Source organism: Paramormyrops kingsleyae, chromosome 18, assembly GCF_048594095.1.
Source record: "Paramormyrops kingsleyae isolate MSU_618 chromosome 18, PKINGS_0.4, whole genome shotgun sequence".
NCBI classification, from domain to species: domain Eukaryota; kingdom Metazoa; phylum Chordata; class Actinopteri; order Osteoglossiformes; family Mormyridae; genus Paramormyrops; species Paramormyrops kingsleyae.
The window spans coordinates 18898734-18923776 of record NC_132814.1 but is presented as its reverse complement, the minus strand read 5'-3'; the positions used below and the strand labels follow the sequence as shown (position 1 = coordinate 18923776).

The 25043-nt window shown below is 49.7% G+C and overlaps 1 long non-coding RNA gene across 2 annotated transcripts in view; it reads right to left on the bottom strand.

Moving 5' to 3' along the window:
• The window catches only part of LOC111837031 (uncharacterized), a 28822-nt gene extending 5413 nt beyond the window's left edge, over positions 1–23409 (bottom strand). Inside the window, exons 1-3 of one of the 2 annotated variants that reach the window (XR_002836552.1) lie at positions 23385–23409; positions 22928–23001; positions 18012–18085 (exon numbers count right to left, since the gene is read on the bottom strand). This is a non-coding gene — a long non-coding RNA (uncharacterized lncRNA). Of the gene's footprint in view, positions 1–18011; positions 18086–22927; positions 23002–23193 lie in introns of both variants that reach the window. The other variant, XR_002836551.1, reaches the window with a different exon arrangement.
• Positions 23410–25043: the final 1634 nt, after the last annotated feature.

Genomic DNA, 25043 nt, shown 5'->3' with positions numbered 1-25043 from the left:
GACCGGATCGATCGCCAGCATTGACAGATTCTCCGACGGGAAGCGTGGCACGAGTGCGCATACACTCTTGCGCTGGAGGCCGAGGACACACACTGACATTGATTTCCTTTATTCCTAGTATTCTCCTCCGCGTGCGCGCGCACACACACACATATATGCGCTCACAGAGACACACAGAATTGATTTCCTTTATTACATAACGCAGACCCGCGCACACACCCAGACCCGCGCACACAGCCAGACCCGCGCACACACCCAGACCCGCTCACTGGCTCATCACGCTGCCACCGCCCGCGTCCTAAACACCCAGTTAACGGCGCTGATCAATTCCTCATGCAAATTGCAGTGAGCAGCGGAGGGGGGAGGGGGGGGGCGAGGAGTTTAATTAGAGCACAAGACAACAGCCGCCACAGTGGGAGAATTAGCTAAACAAACATGCAAACAAGCATGCTCAGCTGGGATGGCGGTGCCCTCTACTGGCCAAAGGAGACAAGACGGCCAGCTTAAGAATTCACACACTCAGTGCAGGTGTTATATATACATGGAGTGTATGAGTAACTTTATAGGTGCGGAATAATAGGGCAAAGTAAGACACCCCTATGAGAGGGGAACGCAGAGGGGAGTCTACCTTCTGGTATTAAATCTCTGCCAGAAGATTAACTTTGACAACGTTAATCTTTGAACAGACCGGCCTTGTTCCTGCATTTGCTGCCTCGGAGGCCAAGCACGAGGTCACCCTGGTAATGTGGTGGGATGGTGCCCCTGACCCCCCAATCACCAAATTGTCACCCCCCTCCCCCAATCCTCACACCCCCCCCCCCCCCCCCCAGCAGCACTCCAACGATGTGATGATGGCACCTCTGCTGTCAGGACGCTGGAAAAGGCATGCATGTGCGGGGGGCCACACAGACCCCTCCTCACCCGTCGGCAGCACAGACTGGAGGTGGGAGTGGGGGGGCGCAGTCTCACGTCGGCACCTCGAGAAATCGCACCTAACACCGCCCCCCCCCCACCCCCCCAATGAGACAAGGCCCCGGCTGAGGACGGCACCCGTTGACAGCGTGGCATTGTCGTACCACTTGTCAGACATCCCCCCCCCCCCCCACTTGGCGCCCCCCCCCGCCCTCATCCCACCCACCTCAGACACGACGACACCGGCGAGTTAGCTAGCATATGTTTACCGTTACCCCCCCCCCCACCCATCAAGTGTAAGGGCAAATCTCCCATATCTGAAGGCCTCCAGGTGGCGCTGGCAAGTTCCTCTGTGGGGGGGGGGTAACGGGGGGGGTCACAGTCTCCGCCTGGAGGCTATGCACACGTCTTTGAGTGAGTCTCCGGACTGCCGACCGACCATGACCAGGGTGTTAGCCACAGCTCGCTAACGAAGGTCTACAAAATAACTACAAACAAATAACTGCAAAATCATCATAATTCACAGAATCTTTTTCCATTTCCTTCCTGAAAGCAGGATAATTAATTCCACTTCCTGCTCATAACGTATCGCGCCATTTCATAAAAGGTGAGGTTGTGAGTGACTTGAGCGACTTCATTTATTTGTGTGCGTGTGAATGTGTCAGTGTGTGCGTGGGCTTGTATTTACCACATTGTGGGGACCAAATGTAACAGCACACCTGCTACTTCTTAGCTTGTGGGTACATTTTTCAAGTCCCCACAATATAAACCGCAATTTTTACGTCACTGCAATCGAAAAACTAAAAATGCCAAGTCTCGTATTTAGTTTGGTTACTTATGGTTAAGGTTAGGACTGGGTAGGGGTTGTCGTTGTGTGTTTTAGGGTTTTGCCCATATGAATGAACGGAAGGTCCCCACATAGACAGGAGTACAGGTCTGTTTCTGTGTGTGTGTGTGTGTGTGTGTGCGTGCGTGTGTGTGTGCGTGTGTGTGTGCGTGTGTGTGTGCGTGTGTGTGTGTGTGCGTGTGTGTTGGTGCAGCCCGTTCACGTCTGCGAAGGGCCCCTTTTCCACCGGCATTAGACGCTCCCGTCGAGGCAAACAGAGCGGTGCGTGGTCCTCCGTCTCCCCCGGCAACGCGGCCTTTTCCGGCTCAGCAGCCGAGAAAGTGCCAGTCCCACAGTTTAACGGCCCCACTGGCGCGGACATGATAGATAGTTTAAAAATGAGGACGTGTGTTTAAAAAAAGGAGGGAGAAGAGGAGGAAAAAACGTGCAGAAGCAGCTGTCAGGCTGGGGGGGGCGGCACAGCATGCATGACGGAGCCTCCAGGAGTGGGGGCACACAGCTAGGGCTGCGGGGAGAGCACCCCCTGGTGGTGATGGTGAAGACAGAGCCCAGGGACAGCTGCTACTGTCTGCAGAAAAACTGAGAAAAAAAGAGAAAGAACAAGGCCGAGTCACACAGGGGTCGGGGCGGATTGTCACTGCCAGCGTCAGAGCAAACGACTGAATGTTCCAGAAAGAGAAGCGTCTATCCTCTGCGTCCTGGGCAGTCCGTCCCACCGTGGCCTCGCCGCAGTCTCCCGGGACAAGCCGGACGGAACGAGGACATCGACGTCACCAGGTGAGGACGTAGCACGGCTCAGTGGCCATGATGTAAGCACATCGCAGCCCAGCATGAGAGGGGCTGGGGGGACAGGGGGAGGGGGGCCGAAGAGCAGGAGCACGATCCTGTCCGGTCCAGGCAGCCGTGTTCCGCCACCCCCCCCCCCCCCACCCAAAAGATGGAAGGGAAGAGCAGGGGAGGCGAAAACAAAGTGAACAGCAGGATGTGAAGAAGGCTGAGGAGGGAGGTGAACCGCACCCCCTACTGGACAGCCGGCGTCGCCGGCGACTGGGTGGCGGGCCGTGTGACACGGGCTGATCGGACGTGTAATGAGCGGGCCCTCCTCGATGGCACTCTGCAGAGGAGGCGCGTATTAATCTTCTGGCAGTCACTCCCACGCGGCAAAGGCTCCGGCAGGCGGCCCCCAGGGGCCCGAGGGGGACTGATGCGTGAGCCTCGTGTCAGTGATGAATGGAGTCGTCGTTAAGATCTTTTTAATAACCTTTAGAGGGAGCCCTCCTGAGCCGAGGCACATATACATACCTGCAAACGGGCCGTCTCGCAGGAGGGGGACTAGCTCCTCCAGAGGCCCCCCTTCCCCACTCCGGTCTGGGGGCCGACCACCTGTCGCCAGAGCCACGAGGGAGGCCGGGGGGTGAGGTTCAGGGTGGGGGGACTTCACGTCTGACAGGCCCGTTAAGCACGTCCGTGTCAGTGAGACGGAAACACCTGTCAGCCGCCGAGATCCGTGTCCCCGGGCCGGCACCCCCCCCACCCCCCAAAGGCACGCTTGCACTCAGGGTGGGGGGGAGCCCCAGCACCCAATAAGAGTTTATTCAGGTTACAGCTATTTCCTGCAACCTCCACAAGCCGAACAAGGAAGATCCTTCCAAGAGGAGAACACAGCGGAAGGGAGATGCACATCGATCCCGGCGGATGGCGGTTCCCGCCACAGGGTGGGGGCCCGACCAAGTGCCCGGCCGCCAAGGCCCCCAGTAAAACACAGATGACGTTTACTGCCGGCTCGGGCTGCTGCCATTCGTATTTTACACACGGTTGGGGGAAATATATATGTCCAATTTGATTGGGCCACTGCCAGCTGCGTTGAATTATGGGTAACCAGGACCGCCAGGTCAATGACGGGAGCCCATGGATGCACCGCCCACACCTGTCGGGTGGGGCAGGCCCAGGTGGCCGTCGCACCCCCCACCCAGTTCGAGGACCACTGCAGGTGGGGGGCGGCAGGACAGCGGCCAGGCACCCAGTGCCCCCCTGCCCTGGATGTCTGCGTCGTGGAAAGTGCTGTGGCCATTAATAAGCCCCCTCCCACCCCGCAGCTGTGGTTATCACAGGGCGCAAGAAAAAAGAAAGAGGGAGGAGGAGGAGGAGAATGGAAACAGACGCAGAGGAATGTATGAGCGGGACCGTAAATGAAGTGCTGTGGGCCACAAAGGAGGAGCAGGAGCAGGAGCAGGAGCAGGAGCAGGAGCAGGAACATGCCGGAACATCGGCGGAACATACAAATCTGATGCACTGAGCATTGCATCAGGGTTTAAAAGCGCGTAACATCACACACAGCCACATAAAGCCAAATAGAACCACACAAAGATCAAGCCATGGTCTCCTAGGAGAGAATGATCTAAGGATTAATGCAGGAAGAGAGCTGAGAGGGCAGGTTACTAGTGTGGGGGGGTGGGGGTTGTTATGCAAGAGTCCATTTCATCAGTGTCCCATCCTGCTCAGAGTGGCAGCTAAACACGGGATCATAACCCAGTGGTTGTGGGTTCAAGTCCCTAGTAAGACGATGCTGTTGTACCATTGAGTAACATGGACAGCTCACCCCTTGCGTTTGCTGCTGGGCCAAAAAACTGCAAGCGTGTGAAAGTCACGCGTGAGACACCCACGTGAGGCACAACTGATCTGACGTTAAAACGACCCACAACAAACAAGATAACAGCACAAAAACAGCACATGCCCTGGGGCTTGATAAATATCACGGGAAGAACACTCACGTCACAGGTGGTACGGTTCAGCTCTCCTCGGAGAATGTCACATGATCAAGCTATAATCACACAGATCGGTATGCATTTGGTCACTATCAGGAGTGTGATTGTCAATTGCTAGCAAATTCGTGACTAAACATAGATGCCGTCTGCAAGGGCAATTAAAACCCGTGACAGCTGGGGCTTCCTTCTTTATGGTTTCAGGACATCAACACATGGGGGTGTATATATTGAAATTTAAAATTTTTATCCAAAGTGACATATATTTTTGAGAGGAAGCAGGGTCAAACAATCCCTGGAGCAATTCAGGTTAAGGGTCTTGTTCAGGGGCCTAAAAGTAAAAGCTGGGATTAGAACCAGCAACCTTTCGATCATAGTCACAGCCACACATCAGCCCCATACGTATGTGTGTGTGTGTGTGTGTGTGTTTAAGCAGTAGGATACTCTAGTGTTCTTCTAGCAACTTTACAGTATAGATGGGATTTAATTTCAAAATAAGAGCTCTCCACCGATTAGATCCTCTAGAAAAAAATGTCATATAAAAATCTCATTAAATAATATTACAGCTGCTGGAACAGTTTGGAACTCCAAAGACCATCCGAATCAAAGGCTGGCTGCCCTGAGTCAGATCCAAAAAAAGAGCCGATGCAGTCCATCATGTTTTATGGGCACGCGAGAGGTCAAAGGTCACACAGTGACCACCAGCGACCGAGGTTTCTAAAGTGGTGCCAATCACAATAAATCCATGGAAAAGTTCAGTCCGTACGGAAATCATATTAGGGCAAGGAAGAGAATTGATGGCTCTGTTTGATTAAAACAATAAAACAACAAAAAAACCTTCTTAAAAACAAAATAGGGATAAAACTGCCCCCCCCCCCTCCCAAACCTTACAAATAAAAACAGTCCAATTAAGAAGACCGGGCCTTGTCCGGCAATTAAAAAAGCACGTAGCTTTGCAGATTTTCCCCTTCCGTTCCTCTCATCAAATTACGGTAGGTGCCGGGAGTCTCTTTCACGTCGCTCTCTCTCTCTCTCCTTCGCTCATTTCCAGGAGGGAAAACCGTGTTTTCCGAAGCCTCTTTTTTCCGTAAAGGTTAGAAAAAGAGGGGGGTGGGGTTCGGGGGCTGATTGCGTAGTTTGGCAGGTAGGAGGCTGTGAGTGCGAGCTGTCAGAGCGCGGGCCTGATTACCCGGCGTCATTCATCAAAGTGTCACCGCGGTGACAGCCGTTAATAAATATAGCGCCGCGGACGCGGCGCACCTGCCAGGCTCGGCGGCGACGCCGCGGCGCGAGCTAAACCTCATTTGCTAATTGCCGCGTTTCCCATCAATTCTGCGCCTGTCTTGTTCGGCATCGACGAGAGCCGGCGAAGAAGAGGGGGGAGGAAAAGGAAAAACGTGAGAGAGGAAGCATGGGGAGCGAGTCAGGATCCGGGCAGACCGCCGTTACTGCGGCCGGACCCTGCTGATGGGTTTGCCTGTTTTGTAAAAGCCCCCCACCCCTGGTTCGATCGCCGTGTTTAGGTTCTCATTGGTGTCACATGGGGTACCATCGGCTAGCCCGCAACCCCATGTACTACCCTAGAGAGAAGGTGTAGGAACCCATCACGCACCGACGCCAAACTCAGGGGTTAAACTGCAAGGTTGCAGACCTAAAGGGGTCAGCGGGAGCTGGTCTGCTGGCCAGTAGATACACGGAGATAGTCTGCAGTGGCTCCCGCATGCGGTCATGTGCATGCAGCTATTCTGAGCCTGGGGGGGTCAGCTGTGCCCTCTCTGCACCTGGTCGCCAAACCAGTTTCTGCTTTCAATCTTCAATAAGGAGTGAAACCTGCAGAAAGGGCCCAGACCGGGTACAGTGAGCCGTGAAAGAGGCCTTCCCGCAGTTCTGCCGTGTTACGATGCTGCAGGTTTATGCTTTCGTGGACCCGGCAGCAGAATTCCTTATCGTAAACGTACTGGGAATGTTTTGGGAACATACTGCTGTAACCGAAATGCAGTTTTGCAAACAACCTTCGAGTGAAATATTCCCCCGGCCTGTAGCGTACACACCGACATGTGTACACGGCACTCCCGCCCTGCCGAGCCCCTGCCACGCCTCATTTATCTGGCTCCTCCGCCGCGTACCGGCTCCCCCTGCTGGGAGACAGATGAAGCGCGCGATGCACGGCGGGTCCGGCGGCGGAAGCGCGTGCCCGGCGTCCCGCGGTGGCCTGTGTGTGGCACCGCCGGGCTGGGGGCCGTGCTGCGCCGGCAGATGGTACAGCGGCCGCGTTCCCTCGGGCGGGGGGGGGGTGGCATCGGCAGCCAGCATCTGCTCTCACAGCCGGCCTCGGTGCCACACTCCGCCCGCCCACATCACCGCGCCTGGGAAGCAGTACGGCGTGCACAAGCACACACACAGACCTGGATGGACCGCCATCACCGCCGCAAGTCAGCACCGCGGCTCAGCAAAACCCAGCGAGAATCTGCAGCTCAACTCCCTCACCAGCCGTGATGACACACAACCCAAGACACCTGTGGGTCACTGGATCGTTGATCTTCTAGCTTATAAGAAAAATTAACTTTCCATATTCCATCTTCACGATTTATTTGTTGAGCAGCAAAGCCCACCCAAGGCGGCACAAGTATGGTATAGGTACTCATCCCATATCCTGTAAACCGTCCACTCCATTTGTCCTATGTGCCAGGGGTCCTCCGTTGGGGTCGATGGGGTCCCCAAGACTCAGCTCCATTCGGGGGGGAGGGGGAGTATCTCAAAGCCGGTGTTGTTTTTGTCTGACCTCCTGTCTTTGCCCCCAGGCTCATGGATCCGAACCTCCAACGCACATGGCAAGTGCAGATTGGCGCCGGGACAGGGCGGGCCACCGGCGGCCCGAGCAGCTGTGGCCGCCCCGAGTGAGGCAGACACTGGGCCGTTAATTAGGCCGAGGTGATTAATGGTGGGCGAGACAGAAGGTTTGGGCGGGGGCCGGCATGGGGGGTGGGGGAGTGGGCCGCTCCCCTGCCCACTCCTCACGCTGGCGCTCAGTCAAGCCCGACCCAGACGATGGGAGTTTGAAATATTGCATCGAGGCGGGACGTGGCAGCCTCTCCGGTGCGCAGCTCTCGCAGGGTGTCAAGCGGAAGAGGGGGTACGTTATAAATCATCCCGCAACGCCCCGGCCATCACTCTCCCGTCCCGCACGCCGCCAGGCACCCTCGGCACGATATAATTAAGAGATTAGCATCCACCTCCACGCGGCGGTGGAGCCCCCTAGTGGGATGGAGGTGTTGTTGACTCCGTCATCCCCCTCGCTGAAACACCTCCCTGACCCTTTTAGTTTAGGGTCCCCTAATTCTCACCCTGGTCAACTGTCATGGCTTCTGGATGTCACAGCAAGGCGACATCACCAGGTAATCGCATGAAGTCTCTGACAATTGATCATACGGCCCAGTGACCTTTGACCTCTGCAAATGATAACTGACATCTGTGAAAATGTAATTTCACCCAATGCCTGTTCTGCAAATAATATCATGCGGCAGGAAATGTTTCTTTCACAAAATGTAATGTAGCGTATTCCGTACCCGATGAGCTGGTGGTCGTGTCTGATTCACACGTGGCGTTTTTGGCAAGCGGGTGTCCCTCCTCCCGCGGCCCGGAAGCGGTGGAGACCCAGCCCACATGGGAGGGGGGGTACGGGGGGGGGGAGGACGTGGAGCGGTGCTGCGTCCTGGAAGCCGGCGCGTTATTGAAATGTAAGAAGTCGCGTTGTGACAAATGCCCCTCCGGGGATGCGGCGTGTAAACACGAATCATTTGGCAGATGCACGCGGGGTAAATTGGCAGTGCGTCCCCCCCCAGCGACGCCATACACGCCATTATCAGGATTGAGACTAATCGCATGTCTCGTCCCATATGATGAGCAATTCATTTACACAGAATCAAAACGGTGCGGGGTGGGCAGGGAGGTGGGGGAGGGGGGGGCACAGAGCGTGACGCCAGCCAGCCAGCTCCGGGGGTTAATTATTTAATTCTCTCATCGCGGGGCCGTTACCTTTTGTTTAACCTTGTTTACCGGAGACTTTCACCTTTGCAGGCTCGGGCCTGTCGGGAGAAACAGCTGAGGAGGGACAATTTGAAACCATCGGCGGGGGAAAGGGGGGGCAGGCGATGGACAGACAAGGTGGGAGATGGGGGTGGGGGGCGGGGGGGGGCTCAGGTGTTCAGGTGCCTCAGCACAGCCCGGGGGCCCGGCCAGCCGTCCATGTCGGCAAAGGTAATGCTGCTCCTGGGGGGGGGGGGGGCTGGCAAAGTCTCACAAAGAAAGTGGCCCGTACCATTATGGGACTGTTTGGGGGGGGGGGGGGGGGATACTGAAATAAAGCCCCTTTAATGTCTCAGGAACTGCCGTTTCAATGCATATAAACAGGGAGGTTGAAAAAGTAAAAATTCACAAAGATAAAATTGTAATTCCTGGGCAACAGATGTCTGCTTCAAAGGTTCTGACTGCGACAGAGGCGGGAGATCAACAATAAAAAGGCAGCTCCAGTGAGTAAAACAGGGGGTCAAAGCCCCCAATCAAGACACAGCAACTCTCTCCGAAACCAGCCGTAAACTAGCTGCGATAAAAATGCTATGTTCAGAAATCGGCGTGAGCTCCGAGATTCGGAAAAATGCAACGGGGGACGAGGCGGAAAACGTGAGGGATGAAGGGAAAAACAGATCAAGCTACAATCAATCATCTTGTCAGAAGACAATAAAACAGGGAGAGAGATAACAGATAATCAGGCAGATCTATCACACAGACGAAAACAGGCAATGGGGGGGGGGGCATCACAGCGACACTAAGTGAAAGTGACACTAACGGTACAGCTTCCTGGGGTGGGGGGGGGTCTTGGCCTGGCCCTGGGAGATCAGTGTACCTCAACTTTCATAACTCAACATTAGCCAGTTCAGGACTAGTCTAGGTCTCAAACTAGAGACTAAATTAGTGCTCAGGTTAGGCCTCAGCGGCCGGGCCAGGAGTCAATGCAGACTCAAGGCTGATAAAGGCTGTACCGGCACACCTGGATGGGGGAATGGGGGGGAAGACAGAGGAGAGCAAGTCAGAGAGGCAACTCCAGCCAGAAGTGCGCACAGACACACAGCAGCGTTTCAGATGCAAGTAAACAAAGGAGGGCAAAAGTTCCAACACAGGCCGTGGCGCTCTGCGACTGGCAGCTCGCTGCAATAAATGCGTCAGCATCATTTACAAGTCAAAGTAAGGGAAGCGGTGCTTTTTCATAAAGCGGCATGCAGCAGGCAGCCGGGCCACGCCGCCCATCAGCCCGCGTGCATTAGGAATACATGAGCTCACCGCTCAACGGCAAAAACGCCCCGAGAAGTTTACCCTTTCAGGAGCGGCGGCGGCCTGGAAGGGCGCAGAAACGCAGCAGAACCTAACAGGCATGAGGCAGCAGGAAATCTTTGGGATGCAGTATTAGATAGATAGATAGATAGATAGATAGATAGATAGATAGATAGATGAAACTGAAACTCCCTGCGAGTGCCATGTGATCTCCATCCATCCAATCACTCGTCTACAATTAACGGGAATAACGGGCGCCGTGGGCCGAGCTGCTGTGTCACCGCGGCGATTCCCGCCGTCCTTTTTTCAAGAGCGCCGCACGTGTTTAACCCGGACGGCGGCGTGCAGCTTGGCATCGGGAGGCAGGCTGGCCAGGGGGGGTGACCCAGCTGACCTCCCCCCACGGGGGGGGGCGGGGGGAGGGCAAAGCGCAGCACCGCGGCCAAGCAGAAAAACTCCCGCTAATTGCTACAACTGGGCTTTGCTCACGAGCTTCCTGGGTAATATCATTAGCTAATCTGCTGCGTGGTGTCCCTCCTGCCCTCTCCGCCGGCGCTCCGCCGCTCCCAGCTCACGTTCCCCCCCCCACCCCCCGCCGCCTCTCTGCCAGAGTGCTGAGTCCAGGTTTGCTGTTGTAAGGACTCTACATCTGGGCTCCTCTGACAAGGAAGATTAATACCACAGCCCCACCGCCATCCACGCCTGTGCTACTCGGCCAAACCAAAAAACAAGAGGCAATCCATGCCCACCCCCCACCCTCATTCCCGCTCGCTCCTCTCCCGTACCCACCCTGCCTCCTCTATGTGTCCCTCCCCCCACTTTAAATAGAATCTCCGGGCCACAGAAAAACAACTTTCTGCTGATGCTGGTTTTTTCACCCCCCCCCCCCTCCCCTCCCCCAAGTTGATCACACACCTTTGGTTACGGAAGCCTTGGCTGAATTTGAAACCGGTTCGTTCTGCATTTATACATGTAGATGCGTGTTACGTGATTACCGCTGCAAAGGGGGAAAAAACCCTCCCGTAATTACGGTGGGCTTTTACTTGGGGAGGCAGGTGTGCATCGACGGGTAAGGGGGGGGCACGTTTGGATAACTGTTACGAATACACCCCCGGTACCAACATTTCCAAACACATTTTTGAAAGTCAAAAATTGTTCTTTACTTTCAAACTTTCATAGTCTCTGAAGACGCATAAATAAGGAAACATCGACGTCACAACTAGCTGGTAAAAACACTTCAATTTGAAAAATTGTAATATTTTAATCTGTGGTTGACAAACGGGAAAGCAAAGAATTGTGGGAACCTGAACACAAGTTGGGCTCTTACGGGACATTCTAATCAGCAAATGGCAGCCTGCCTGAGGGCCTGCAGCTAATTCTGATTGGACAAGGCAGGTGTCAGTCACTCTCCCCCATAGCTGTCACTTAGAGCCTTGACAGTGTCAGCGGGGGCGGCATTTACTGGGAAGCAGCTGGCAGCACATATGGCCCCTGCCACACGGCCCCCACGGCTGTATTCACAGGCACCCCAAATATTTTGTTTTTGGGGGGTGGGGGTGAGGGGTCGATTCTTTCTCCAATACCAGGACACTAGCTCATGTATGACCATCCCAGTGTATGTCTGTGTATGCCTTTATATATTTTATATGGAAAGTGAATCCATTAATAAAATGCTTGCAGCATATCAAAGTGAGGAAAATGACAGAATTTAAAATACTTTAATTATTCATAATTTTAATTATTTTAATAATGACCAATGGTGAAAATGTTTCATGCCTGCTCTTGGGATAGTTCGAGTGAGTTTTATCTCTCGTTGTCCTCTCACACCACCCTACATGGGCGTTCAGAGTGGGGGCCCCTCGAAAAAAAATGCAGTGAAGCCAGAACACTTGACTAAAGGCTCCCCCAGTGGGTAAGGAGACAGGCGGCAATGGAGGGACACCAGCAGGTGAACGGTTACGCTATGCAAGGAGAACCTCGCTGTCACCCCCCCCTCGTCGGAGGTAGGCCTTCACGGGTCACAGCAGTGTTGAAGCAACCCCCCCCCCCAAGATGTCACATGATGTCTCCGGAAAATGGGCCCTGGCCTTCCCCACCCCCATGGTCAAGCTTCACCTGAGTCAGCCATGGGAAAGAGACTTCCTGCCGGGCTCAGTGTTCCCGGAAGGCTCCGGAAGGAATCCGTCCAGCTTTGTAGGGCCCGATAAATAAATAATAATTAAAAAGACAGATAAATAAATAAACACTCTGGAAATAAATTACCTCCCAGTCTGATCATTAATTCCTCTTCAGCTTCCTATCCTAGAAGCACATCCTAAACCCCCCCCCCCCTCCTCATCTCCACACACCTATTCAACCAGTGCATGTCTTACACGCTGCACTCCCACCCCGGGGGCTTGGGCACACACCCGCATTTACCCGTGTTCCCTCTAGGGACGACCTGCCTCCGAGAACCTGAGGACTCTCACGCCCCCCATCCCGGCTTTTCTCCATCAGACCTTTAAACAACGTGTGAGTGATTTGCCCCCCCCCCCCCCCCCCTTCATATCCCTACAACCATGGATATACGTCACTATATTTTACCTCAGAAACAGGCAGGACGCGATCAAAGGCTTTTTGAAAGATGGAGAACTAAACACCATGAAAGGATGTGGGCCAGTGGAGCTGGGGGTGGGGGTGGGTGGGGGGGTCTGTCAGCCGAGCCAGTCCACCCATTTGGTGGGGGTGTACTTCCAAACGGCCCTCTCCGAACGGGTCTTCTGCAGGCAGCAGATAGGAGATTCAGTACAATTAGGAAGGCAGGAGCTCACCTCAAACGCTGTCACTTCCTGAAGGCCCCCCTCCCCCCCGCTTCAGACACACCACCTTTTTAACTATGATTATTTACTCAGGGGTTCGAGGCAGGTGGAGATAATAAGTAGGGAAAACTGCTGCTCAAAGAAAGTCCGCACAGACCTGACGCCTCCTAAGAGGACAGCGAGACCCACAGCAGAGGTGAAGAAATGGTTCTGTAACCAGAAGGTCATAGGGTCAAACCCTAAAATGGACCTGCTACTGGATCCATAACAACAGTCATTCAGCAAACACAAAAAACTTACAGAATAAGTCACTTTGCATAAAATGATTTGTTAAATAAAGAATAATATTAAACATGTGTGTGGCTCTCTGCCCATTATCGGAAGGTCACTGGTTCAAATCCCTTGGGCTCTTGGGGCCTTAATTGCTCCAGGAAAACTGGTTGACCCTGTCGTTAATGAAATTATTAGGTAGGATGTCAGTATGAAAACATGTGACTTACATCCCCAGCCCTGTGCCATGCGATGGACTGGCATCCCATCCAGGGTGTCCCCTGCCCTGTGCCATGCGATGGACTGGCATCCCATCCAGGGTGTCCCCAGCCCTGTGCCATGCGATGGACTGGCATCCCGTCCAGGGTGTCCCTTGCCCTGTGCCATGCGATGGACTGGCATCCCGTCCAGGGTGTCCCCTGCCCTGTGCCATGCGATGGACTGGCATCCCGTCCAGGGTGTCCCCAGCCCTGTGCCATGCGATGGACTGGCATCCCGTCCAGGGTGTCCCCAGCCCTGTGCCATGCGATGGACTGGCATCCCGTCCAGGGTGTCCCCAGCCCTGTGCCATGCGATGGACTGGCATCCCGTCCAGGGTGTCCCCAGCCCTGTGCCATGCGATGGACTGGCATCCCGTCCAGGGTGTCCCCAGCCCTGTGCCATGCGATGGACTGGCATCCCGTCCAGGGTGTCCCCAGCCCTGTGCCATGCGATGGACTGGCATCCCGTCCAGGGTGTCCCCTGCCCTGTGCCATGCGATGGACTGGCATCCCATCCAGGGTGTCCCCAGCCCTGTGCCATGCGATGGACTGGCATCCCGTCCAGGGTGTCCCCAGCCCTGTGCCATGCGATGGACTGGCATCCCATCCAGGGTGTCCCCAGCCCTGTGCCCTGTGATGGGCTGGCATCCCGTCCAGGATGCAGAAGATGGTTGGAAGGATGGATGGATAGATGGATGGATGGATAACAATAACAATACCTGCACCATCCAACCCTTCCAGAATGTTCTAATTCAGTGTACAATAACAGAGCTTTCTCTAATTAGCCAAAGAGCTCATGACAAAGTACGGCTACCACAGAAGACAGAGGCCCAAGCTCCAATCCGGACTCGGCGTTCCCGATGCCACCACAGAAGACAGAGGCCCAAGCTCCAATCCGGACTCGGCGTTCCCGATGCCACCACAGAAGACAGAGGCCCAAGCTCCAATCCGGACTCGGCGTTCCCGATGCCACCACAGAAGACAGAGGCCCAAGCTCCAATCCGGACTCGGCGTTCCCGATGCCACCACAGAAGACAGAGGCCCAAGCTCCAATCCGGACTCGGCGTTCCCGATGCCACCACAGAAGACAGAGGCCCAAGCTCCAATCCGGACTCGGCGTTCCCGATGCCACTATAGAGGCAGGGTGGCATTGGGTAAAAACGGGAGCAGATGAGTATTTTTGGCCCACTGGTGTAAACCCTGAAGCTGGGCCGTGTGATTAATGAGCTCTGCTTTTGGTGGGGGGGGTGGGTGGCGGGTACGGGGGTGGGGGGCGGTTTGTGGAAGGGTGCGGCTAGAGAAAGGGGGGTGGGGGGGGTTAACTCCCATAATGTATCTTATAAATAGAGTACATTAGCTTTGAAATCCATAAGTATTTTTTATGTATTATTCAGTAAATTATAAAAATATTAACCACGACTGCAGCACTTTAAATTTGAATTTATCAGGCTAACACCCCATATTTATTACTGTGTGAATCACGTACATCCTTTTACAGCAGCATGTGGAGTCACTATGAAGTCGCTGAGTGTCCGTTTAACACTGTTAAAAATATACCCACTGAAAATTAAAACCAATAACTGACACTGCGGAAATATTCATAAAAATAAAAACGATACTTGGGTATTTAAAACACACCGTGTGTCATGTGTGGATGCTTTGCAGCAAGAAATTTAAAGAGAGACTCAGAAAGGCAGCCAGATGAAAAAACACACACACACGGCGTAATGGCTAACACCAGGCCCATACTCCTGGGGGGTTGGGGGGGGGAGGTCACACGGTGAGGTCACCTGATCTGTGCTCGCACCTGAAATTCACAACACATCTGCTGGCCCAAGGAAGCTCAATAATGCCACAGGGCACCAAAGCGCAGCTCCTGCCTGCAGAACTGGGCAAGAACGGGAGACCAACCACACTGACACTGAGACACAGCAGATCAGGGGGATTCTGGGGGGGTTAGACAGAAAGGTAATTAACCTCATAGACCCCAATGTGAAACAAATCGGCAAAGGGGGGACAGTCACCGTGGATTAGGGTATTTAAACCCACAGAGGCTAATCTAAGACAGATTAGATAAAAGGATGATCGGCCCCACAGAAAGTGAGGTGCACTGATGTCATGAACTTCACAGTCTGTTGCACAGCGAATCAGGCGATAGGTGATCAACCCTACAGCTACTATAAAGCAAATACAATTAATTGATGATCAACCCCAGTAACTATACTGCACAGCTGATCAGATAAAAGGCTGATCACTTAGGCTCCCCTCTGCTGTACAGTAATTCTTCCTGCCTCAGGAGTTCCTGGTGTCAGCACATTGCCAGGCAGGCAAGGAGCGTCTGGGAGACAGAGCTATAAAACCATCCGGCAGAATAAAAGCATCGACATTTCTCCAGCATCCAGCGTCCTGCTGGTATTGGAGCGGGGAACAGCCGGCTGGGAGAGCGGGGGCTCTCGTGCTGCGGCTCTGGGACTTCGCTGCGTCGTTGCTCATAATATCCGGCAAGTTACGGTTCAGGTAATCCTGCATCGCAGGGCACTGCGCAGCAGCGTAAACACTGACCCGATCTCAGCAAACCTGCAAAGGGCACCGACGCGCATACTGAGAGGCGCGCCCGCGCGCTCCCTCCGCCCCTCTCTCGCGAGCGAGTGCGCGCGGTGGCGCGCGCGGACGTAAATCGACTCGAGCTTGTTTTAATTCAGTAATCATTCTGTATGCTGATTAATTTAATTGTGCATCTGTCGACCTGTCTTCATGTGCACGCCTCGTTTTACGCCGAAGAGCAGATGCCGTGCTGGTGGTTTTGGAGGGGAATAGAAAACAGCTTTTAGGGATTCTGTGAAATAACCGTGTGACAGGAGAGCAGGGAATGTGACTGGCACGGTGACAGTCCTAATGACACTGAACGCTGAAGTCTGAAAATGATCACGCGGTAAAAGAATGAATGACAGTATACCCGCATTGTACACACGTTGTGCTGAATGCGTAATCTAGCGGTGCAACAGCCTATTTCAGATGCGCATTTTCTTTGGGGAACGTTACCAAGGGAAAAAATGCTTGTTTTAGTTCTCAGCAATACACTTTAAATCATGAAGGCAGGTTTACGTAGGACATGTCCAAAGTGCAACTTAATTTACCAATGTATTTAAAGCATCTTCAGAAACAATTCAAATGACAAGCTGTTACATGTTTTTACAAAATTCAAAACGTTTTTTTCTGCTTAATTTTAATACAAATTTTGAGCAAAAGCCTCAATACTTAAGCGTGCTTAAATAAGAATATATTCTGGCGCATAGAAGTGTGCCTCATCGGCCGTCTTAACTTGAGACAAAGTCCCACGGCCTACGACGGTCTGCAAATTTGAGAGGCGCAACATTTAAGCGCGATTACGAGCCAAAAAATCTTATCATTAGTAGAAAACGTGCATCAAAAGTTCACCGGCTTCGCCATCTCAAAGGACGGAATTTCCAGGCTAAACCCCGACGCCATCCTGCTCACAGAGGACATGAAGACACCATGCAGGCACAGTGAAAGGCAGTTTATATCCGTGCAGGTTAGTGAGAAAAGCTGAACTGCAAAAACGCAGCAGCCGCTTCCAGTCGCACCATAAACGCGTGAGTTAGTCTTCATGTCGAGGATAACGTCCACAATGCATCAACACCCCCGTTACAAATGCTGGGAAGACTGCTACTACATTCAGGGCCGTAGGGAAAGTGAATCCCACCTGAATCATAAAACAGCAACGACCACGATACTAAATTATTTTATTATTATTATTATTATTATTATTATTATTATTATTATTATTATTATTATTGATGATGATGATGAGAATAATAATAATATAGCAAAATTATATTTTTAATAATACATGGGCATTATTCAACCTGTTAAGTCCTTTTTGCATTAATATAAATTGTGTCTTCATTTTATATTAAAGATATTTTATATTAAAAGCATATCAATGCATGCATGGTTTCCAAATTATAGATTATATATAAATGCAAACAATTATTCATTAAATAAACAGCAGTGACATGCAACTTGCACATTTCTCAAAAACATCTTAATCATTCATTGTATCTATGCAAATATTTATCAAACAATGAAAACAACTTATTTAACATTATCAGATTATTATAAATTATTGAAGAATATATATACATATGCACATACATATGTATACAGCCACACAGCCGGTGTGGAGAAAAAAAATATACCTTTATTCAACTAACACTGTATCTCAGATGTATATAAATTATTCATTTGAGAATCTCCCTTTTAATCTAATTTCAACAATTTACAAATCAGGTTCCATTGTATTATTCAAATATTTGATAAGGAGGTATGAAAGGTGATATTGTTTCCTGTGTTTATCATTCATTCCATAAGCTTTGCTGTGAAAAAATATAAACATATTCAGCTGAATATTATATGAAGTGAATATCTACTCTTCATTCACTCGGGCTGTAAATGCCTAAACAGGCTAGGAAATATATATATATATATATATATATATATATATATATTATAATATAAATAATATAATCGTATATATGTAATCAAAAAATAATATAAAATTATATTAAATCATTTCTATGATAAAACACTAATGGGTAAGTTTTGCTTCAGAATGTTACAATTGTCAGAATGACAAGGTTTGTTATTCCTGCTGTTAAGTATGAAGAATTCAGTGTTAAAGCTGTATAATTTTAGGAGCTAAAGAATGGGCAATTCTTGGTTCTGACGTGGCGGTGGGTGGGGGGGACGTTTTGTGTCAGTTGAGCTACAGGCCTTTCGCCTGCGGTCAGAGATCTGTAGCAGGGACACTCACCGGCTCATACGCCAGACCTCGAACGGGATTAGCCCCGATGACGTAACCTCCACCCCCAGAGCACGGGGACCCCCCTGCAGAACCAAAATGATACATTAACGAAACAAAAAAAAAAAAACAAGAAAGTCATAAAACCAGAAAACAATAAAAACATACCCCCGTCAAATGGCAGAAACTATCACTTTTGGTTTTTATTGTTTCTGCATATATGTCCAATTCATCCCAAACAAAATTTTATATTAATATGTTTCCCAACCTCAAAAAAACTTAAAAATCCTTTATGATTACATTTTTCCTTTCCCAAAAAAATGCTGAACGTCAAGCTGTAATAATTTCAGTCCCAGTTTACTGCCATGCAAATAAAATCCGTCCCAAAGACACAACGGGAGATGCAAACTTTTTTGCTGTGTGTATTTGGCAGAGTTTTAAACATGTGGTCACTCCCCCCAGAAGAAATTGTTTAGGGTGAAAGAGCTGGATGCCCTCAGATGACCACAGCACCATGTGTCCAGCCTTATAACTTTTGTTTTGCATTGTTTCTTCATACATCAATGGCTCTGGGTTTAATTTCATTTCTTCGAGGACAAATCACATTTGTTATACTGCATTTCTTTCCGTTCAGTCGGGCCCGGAACCCGCACGGGGCATTTAAGCGCTTCTCCTCTACGTCTCCAACAGTGTGCGTGCACAGAGCAGCGTTATGTGGGGACGGTGCCCATAATTGAATGATGATGGGTAACATGACCTATATGTTCAGACCGCCACTATTGACACAGAGGCATGTCCCGTCTACGTGCAGGGAAAACTTTCTCTCCACTGTCCCCGCTGCAGAGAGCCAAGGTATCTCAGTTCTTCTCATTTCTGTTGACTGCATGAATGTAAATATTCAGATTTTCCTAATAAAATATATTTTTTTCCCCCTGGATTACCATGCAACTGCCTTTATACAAAATGTACAGAGAAAATAAAGTGATTAAATATTTGTATAAAGCACACATAAAATTATTAATATTCTATTTAAATCAAATTATTTATTTTATTTTAAAGGATTTCCCAAAAGCCTCTGCTTTCTTTGCAAAAAAAATAAATAAATACTTTTTTAAAAACAGATGTTAAGTTTCTCATCACTCTGTTCTTTTTTCCACTTCATGGCAAATAAATTGGAAAAAAAATCCAGAGTAAACACATATGAGCTGAGTAATGTAATCATTTAAAGACAGCCTGGATGAGTGGCTCAGTTTTAATCAGTTATTGATGGAACGTGGACAGCCGGTCAAGATGCAAAGGGACGAGACTCGGAACGGCAAAGAGGGACGGAAGAGTGTTCACCTACGCAGCCAAAAACATTCAGATGACTCATGAACACTGTTTTCCCATGCTTTTCCAACTTTCCATGGTCTCTATAACAAGAATGCACCATATATTTAAAAAAAACTGTTTTGTAAATAACAGACAAGAACATTTAGGTGGGTTTTTTAGTTAATCATGAAAAATATGTCAAGTGACATAATGAAATTGAATTTCTACATATCAACTAATAAAAATTACAGTTAATAAAATTCAACTAAATTACCAATCGTTTTCATGACTTTCTTTTTAAATTTTGTCCTTTAAAGAAAACAAAAAGAGTTTTTTTTAAGGATTAAGGGATTTTGCAACTATGTATTAATCATCACGTGGAAATGCATTGGTGCTGTATTTCAGAGGGGAAGAACATAGACATTAACGAGAAAGATAATACTCCCTAACAATGGCTTACTGGAAGTAATACAAATAAAGCTGTGATCAGGATGCACTCAGTGCTGAAAGCCAAATTCAAAGCAGAACGAAGAGATGGATCGGAACTGACGGTCAAATCAAGCTCCGCAGAGTTCTGGCGCCCCCTGGCGCCTGCCAATTGTAGCTTCAAATGTACGAGTCAGGAATACGGCGTCATATTAGAAGGCTTGAAAATGGAAGAAGTATTAAATTTAAAATATGACATAAAATTTTACATGAATTTAACACAAATAGCGTAAAGTTTATCGCTGAAAGAAATGCAAAAAATATATAATACGTTTAACAACACCTCTGGTCTAAAATACAAGTTTTAAGTTGACATATTTGCGCTAGGTTTAAATGGAAAATAAATATTAATCTAGTAAAACTTTACGGAGAAGGCAGCAGAAAATGAAAAAATTAACTGTGGAAATAGACTATTTTCATTATCAAGACTGGGGATGAAACATAGCGAAAATGCCACTGTATCCCATTAAAGTTAAAAACTGTAAAACTGATGGGGAGTGTGATGTGATTTAAATATTTAATAAATATACGCTTCTTTTTCAATTATTAAAACAAAATGCGGTAAATACTTTCTGCAATCTTGCACAACCTAATTTGGTACTTTGGGACGTAACACACCTGTCAGGTTCCTGCTGACGAGTCGGATTTTTTTCTGTTGTTGTTGTGGATGTTTGTTGTGTTTGTTGAAGGAGAGCGAGAAACTCAGACCTGAAGGGAAACGCACTCCGGAGATCCCAGGCTGCTGCCAATAACGGGCGAGGGCTAACATGTGAAAATGTTGACTGCAGCATGATTGATGGTAGTTATTTGTGGCTTTCTAACCCCCCCCCCCTCCCCCTCCCATCTCTACTCCATCTCTGTAGGTTTTTTTGTCCCTGCACTTCAGACATTTCCAACTTCAGATGGTGCACGGGATGATTAATATTGTGTGATGTCGAGCAAGCCGCTTTGCGTCTCTCACACACTCTCGCGCTGACGTGGAGGCTGGAAACGGCGTCACTTCAGCCAAAAAAGCTCTCGACTCCTTTTCTAACGAGACACCTGGGTGGGCTGCCGCAGCTTCCTCTGCCTAATCACAAGGTGCATGCTGACCTCTGTCCAGTACCCTATCCTCATCACTTTTGTGGTCTTCAATTAGTGCAAGGTTTATTCCTACGTGCAAGATCTCTCCTCCCCCCCCCACACACACACACACTGACACACACATACCCCTCGCACTGGCAGCATGAAGCGACCGTCCCCCCCCCCCCCCCAGCACACCTCATTTCATCAAGATGGACTGAAGGCTTTCGTGCCTGGGTGGGGGGCGGGTCCATGGTATTGTACTCTTGTACAAACGCTACTGAGCTTCCTTCTCTCTATCTGCACCTAAATACTAGTCGCTTCTCACGTATATTAACTGATAGAAAAACTGCCTTCATATACCCCTACTCAGCATTCTCTGTAACAAAGATGGAAAAGATATATAAGCAAATAAAACTGGATAAAGAGCATACACAATTACATGTTTTAAACCTATTGCAATTTAAATAAATAAATACATCTATACGAACTATACAAAGCAGCTGTCCATAATGCTAAAATGTGGATTTAATGAAAGCAACAAAGATGGGCAGAAATAAATACTATCGTGCACGAGCATCGCAGTTATTAATATTATGCAATATTCAACAGCAATGTGGGGACATCTAATAAAAAATAGATATCTGTATAAATATTAATGCATACATGAATTCATAGAAATTTATATGCTCACACACATATGCAGACAAACATATATAAATACAGGCAGTCGCGGGCGCGCACACGCAGCCGGTCGAAGAGGTGGGAGCGCGCTTCTAGTTGCCAGCTATTATCGTCACCTTGCCAGCCTGCCATCCATCACAGTGTCACCGCGTGTCTGCGGGCCCGGAGGACAGGGACGGCACCGTGTCTGCACCTTCAATCTCAGCTCGGCTCCGAAACACGCATATCCCGCAAACTTATTCATTACAACGTTTTTTAAAGGAAACACGCCACTATGTGTCTAAAACCGTATATATCGTACGCAAATTAATTTAAGTTTGCATAATGAATAACTGGCGATGTTTTGACTGATAATACATCTTTGTAAACTACTCTGAAGGAATAGGTTGACGGTAATATGCCCAGAAAGACGTGTTTCCCACGGCCGTATACGACGGTCCGAGACCGCGCTGGAGGCTCATTGTGACTCCGGGACAAGCGGTGGGACAATCTCCGGGTTCCTCTCGGTCCCCCGGGGCCCACGGCAGTGTCCCTCTGACCAGGACTCCATGAGGGGTTATAGGATTTCACGGCGGTATACACGGGTGGTTCAGGTGGCAATTGAGTTCGGGTCTTTAAAATAGAGATCATTCCTTTTAAATAATTTATCGTGAAACCACAGAGGACATTAACAGCTAAGGGTGATTTTTTTTCGCCTCTGATCGGACGCCTGTCCTAGCAGGACCTGCAGAAGAGAGAGTGGAAAGGAGGGCGTCGTTTTGTTCTGCTCACTAGAGAAAAATGAGCGTGAACTTCGGCTGTTTTTTTACATTATTATTAAAAAGCAATACAATAAAATCTAGTTATTAGTTCCTTGTGGAAAGTGAGACGCATGAAAAGGACAAAGCCATAGAAGTTGCATTTCTTGAACTTCATGGGAGAATTAGGACTGTGGCACATCTTTCATTAAATGGTCAATATATCTTGCGTTTTCTGGATCATTTAAGCCACATTTACAGCAAACGGTACCGTTTTAATTTCTAAAGTGCCTTTCAGCGGCCGCACCTCCGGGCACCGTGCGAGCAGCTGGAGTCAGGGGCCGGAACCGTCCGCGAGATCGCCAGCTCGCGTGACTGGGCGACGGACTCCGCGCGGACCAACAGCGCGCGGCGCGTCACGATCACACGTACAGAGCCGACGCTGTCACCAAATCACGGCCACAGAGCCAAAACTGTCACTGAGTCACGGTCAGTCCACCACAATCCAAACATTTCATCACTCCGCAACACTAACAATGCTCCTAATGCACAATTATCAGTACTTCCTGCCATAACCGCCATCACGCCTCACTCATATACAGCTTTCATGTAGAAATTACAAACCAATCTGACTTAGCATGGACTGACCCCAAAAGAAAGAGAGCCGACATCTGCAGTGATTGCTCAGGGCCGCCACAAGCCACGTCTGGTTTTCATCTTCCCTGAATTAAGAATAAAAACAGCACAAGCAATCTATAATGAAAGGCTTGTTTTAGATTATTAGCTGGCAGAAAAATAAGACTCAAGAATAGTTTAAGCAGAACGTATAAAAGGGACAGAGGGAATCAAAGCGACGAAATTTAAAATTACTGACTGTAGTCTTCCGAATAAAATACTAGTAAAATATGACTCACAAGCCGTGTACGTTTAACTCCCCCGAAAGTTAGGGCAGTTACATTAGGAAAATTCTTATATCAAAGAATACTTAACCAAGAATTATATTTTAGTTAACGTCAGACACTGAGATATGATTACGAGGTTATGTAGTACAGTTTCGTGTTAAACCCCGGGTGTTTCTCAATACCAAGAACGCAAAAGATCGTACGCGTGGTCTTGGCAAGAGCGGTCTCAGCGGGCGCAATGAATCATGGGATTCGTCTCGTTCGGCGAGGATGCAACGACGTATCCTTGATATTTGGGGCGGGGCAGGAACGACATCCGGGGATTTGTAACCGTCCTCGTGTACTTATGTTCTTAATATTGGAACGGGTTTTCGGCAATGGAAGATGATGTAAAACAGGTACACCAGAACACAAGTACGGTCAAGTAGGCATATTGAGAAACACCCTTTGAGTGGGGGAGGGGGAGGTACCCAAAAAGGGGCACTCTTCGCAAAGAGCTGTAGGAGTAGTATGTCTACTTCATGTATACTTATTTTGCAGTGGAGGGGGAAATTCAGGCTGTTTGTGGTGAATAAAAACTGGTTTGTTGTGTAGCACAGTCTACCTTAGAGGTGACGAATGGTCCTCCACCAGAGGACAGAGACTTACCTTAGACCGAAATGCGTCCCTTTGTTTTATTCGATGTGATACGCATGATCTTGCACCTGTGCGCCGTTACGTAACCCGGGCAGAGCGTGTAGTCGCCCCACCTCCTGGCTGCTTGCTTACTTCGTGGCGCGTCTCTTTAATTAATGAAGGAGTCGCTGGACCCATGTGAGTCGGGAACATGGCCGCTACGTGAACCCTGAGCGCGGTGGGGGAGCCAAGGTCAGCCAGGGTGGGGGTGGGGGGGGGCAACGTAGGGCGAAGCGGGGAGCAATTACACCAGGGCTGGATTACACAGTCATGCGGGCAGGCCGCAGGGCTTGGGGGGGGGGGGGGGATGGACATACGTCAGGGCCCAGGAGGTGTCAGCATAGCGCTGAGCGAGCGGGGTGATACGACACCGAATTCACTCCTCCTCCTCCGTCTATGTGCTTCCTGTCCCATCCGCCGGCGGCTGCAGAGAAACGGGATCCGCTGGCACTTCCTCTACTGTCCACGGAGACAGAGGCTCCATCCAGGGATACAGGGACGACTTTCGCAGGAAGCAATGAATGACAAACAGTGCTGACTCCTACCCCTAACCTTGACTATCAACATCTGTCTTTACACACCCTGAGAGACAACGTTATGTACTGAAATACACTGGCATTTGTTTGGCGGACACTTCTATCCAAAGCGAAAAATAAGTGAGGAAAAATTGGGGCCAGAGAGCAGGATCAGCCAGCATCCCTGGGGCAGGTGAGGCTAAGGGTCACAGACAAGGGCCCAACAATGTGGGTTTGACTCAGCTGGCCAAGGGACTTGAACCAACAACCTTCCAGACACATCCTCAGATCCCTAATCCATGGAGTTACAAAAGTAAATTTACCAAACTCCAAATAAACCAGGACTGTGTACATTTTTTGTATTACTAGTATCACTTATAAATCCTTGGAAATCCTTGTAAGGTGAGCGAGGTTTACCGGCATTAATCTCCGTATACCAACAAGAAAAATTAGATGAGAAAACCTGACCAGACATAAGCAGGACCTTTTGTGTCAGGACAAGAAAAAAAAAAACATACTCCTGTTTTCACCAGGAGGGAACTATTTGAAAGTTACACTATCACTAGTCAAGGATAAAAAAAAACAACCGGAAAGATCTACATTACAATGCAGACAGCCCCGAGCGTTGTGATCACGGGACAGACGTATTTGCATTGGCCCACTGGGTCTCTT